Raw genomic sequence first — 2,526 nt, forward strand, 5'->3', positions numbered from 1 at the left:
CCTTCCTACAGGCTGAGATGGCAGGCCGCCATGGATCAAACCAAATCACACGAATGCCACATGGGATCGACAGCGCCTGTTCAAGAAGTGATTTGGAATGCAGCTCACCACCGTGGCCATGAGGACAAATCGCGATAAATTCCCTCTCACACTTTTTCTGTCTTAAAATGTTGTCCTGGGTCCTTATTTGCGATCTGAAAAGGTGCAAATTCCTTTAGGAATGTGAGAGAGCAGGTTGCGCCCGAAGGGCCGAACAACCCTTGTCCTTTTATCCAACTGAAGACACACATAAAGGGACACTCCTCTCCCTCGTATGCATGTCTGTCTGGTCTGATAATACTCCGTCGGAATGCGGCCTCTGTCCTGATTACAAAACTTGTTCATCTTGCCCCGCAGCCACAACGCGAGTTCCCTCGATTGCCGACGCTGTGGAGGACACCACTAAAGCCTGGAAACACGCTCTGTGCAGCTATAGGCCAAATCCGTCCCAAATCTATAAGGAATTGGCTGCTGAAAGCAAAAAAAGTGAGGGGAGCGTTCATAAACGTTGAAATGGTTCATCAACGCGGTTCGTTTCCTGACCGGCAGTGGTCACACGACGAGTTCACCCGGCCAGTTTTTCCACATGCCTGCGTGTTTCGTGGGCGCGTGCGTGGTGGCTTACTCCACGCCTGTGCTCTGTCAGAGGCGCCCAGTCACCGCTGGCACAACATGTCCCGCGGCCACGCCTGCGGCATCGATGCCAGCTTACTCGGCCGTGTACCCATGTACTTTTAACCCTGTATATCTGTTTTATGGTTACCATGTGTTAAAACGTGGACAGGTTGGTCGGGGTGCCCTGAAGAACCCTTTATTTTGGGGCAGTGGTGGCCTAGCGGTTAAGGAAGCGGCCACGTAATCAGAAGGTTGCCGGTTTGAATCCCGATCCGCCAAGGTGCCACTGAGCAAAGCACCGTCCCCACACACTGCTCCCCGGGCGCCTGTCATTTACATTTACATTTTACATTTACAGCATTTATCAGATGCCCTTATCCAGAGCGACTTACAATCAGTAGTTACAGGGACAGTAAGTGGGACACAATGGTAGTAAGTGGGATTCGAACCTGGGTCTTCTGGTTCATAGGCGAGTGTGTTACCCACTAGGCTACTACCACCCTGTCATGGCTGCCCACAGCTCACTCAGGATGATGGTTACATGCAGAGGACAAATTTCACTGTGTGCACCGTGTGCTGTGCTGCTGTGTATCACACAAGTGACAATCACTTCACTTTAATCACTTTAATTTACGATATCCTTCTTCAGAAATGACGGTTAAATAAAAAAAATTTAATCTGACCATTTTAACAAGGAAGTTATACGTTTTTGGTCTTCTTTGTCACATTACCTTGTTTTCAATATTTCCAGGGTCAGATAAGGCCCTATAGTCTGTGTGGTAGGAAGAAATATCACATGGACCCTCAGAAGGCTTCTGCATGATCTGCTGGCCCTATCTGGAGATTTAATCCCGCTGACCTAAAAGCAGGCTTAGGTTCCACGGACGCGTTTCTGCCGCTATAATCCCGTTATTTGTCCCGATTGCTCGTGCGCGCTTCATTTCTGATCTCGTGGAGAGTACAGGTCCTCGCTTATTCTGCCTACTGGCTCTTGTCTCAATATAGCAGCTACAGGACAATTCTATGGTCATCTTTTGCTCATGGCCCTCTTGTTCAGGTCATGTCGCTGCACAAAGGATCAACAGCCATGTGAGATGCGTGTGCACAAAAATACCCTGGTATAGGCAGTGGGGAAATATCATTTGTTAACAATTCTCTGATGCATATTTAATTTTCAAAAAGCCTCATATTTTTAACAGGTCATAAAATAAACCCTTATGTACGATAGGTTATAAGCCTTATTTTAAGAATTTGCCTTTTTTTTCACGTCCATTGTACAGCAAATGCAAACTGCAAAATTCCACACCAAATAGACATGACAAATGAATGATATTGTAGTGGCGTAGTGGGTAACACACTTTACTTTACTTTATTTAGCAGACACTTTTATCCAAAGCGACTTACAAGAGGAAGACACCAGCAATTCTCGTTCGATTTGTATAGAATTTTGAGTTTACAAAACTAAAAGCCTTGATAAGGCCCAACTTGTCAACACGCCTATGAAGCAGAAGACCCAGGTTCAAACCCCACTCACTAACAATGTGTCCCTGAGTGTCTCCAGGGGGGGACTGTCCCTGTAACTAATGATTGTAAGTTGCTCTGGATAAGGGCGTCTGGTAAATGCTGTAAAAGTAAATGATGCGACAGATATGAATGAAAAATAAAGAAAACAGCAAAATAAACTACATTTTAAAATGCACCTACGTTCATTGGCCCTCATGGGACTATTGTTCATTATTTTTTGAAAGATATAATTTTTTTTATTATTATTCTGAATCAGATAAAATAGGTAAATAAGTACAGGACTACAAACCGAGGGGCGGGGCTTCGCGCCCCTCCCCTCGTGACGTCACACGCGGCGCGCCTGACGTC

The sequence above is a fragment of the Denticeps clupeoides genome, chromosome 11 (assembly GCF_900700375.1).
Source record: "Denticeps clupeoides chromosome 11, fDenClu1.1, whole genome shotgun sequence".
NCBI lineage: Eukaryota > Metazoa > Chordata > Actinopteri > Clupeiformes > Denticipitidae > Denticeps > Denticeps clupeoides.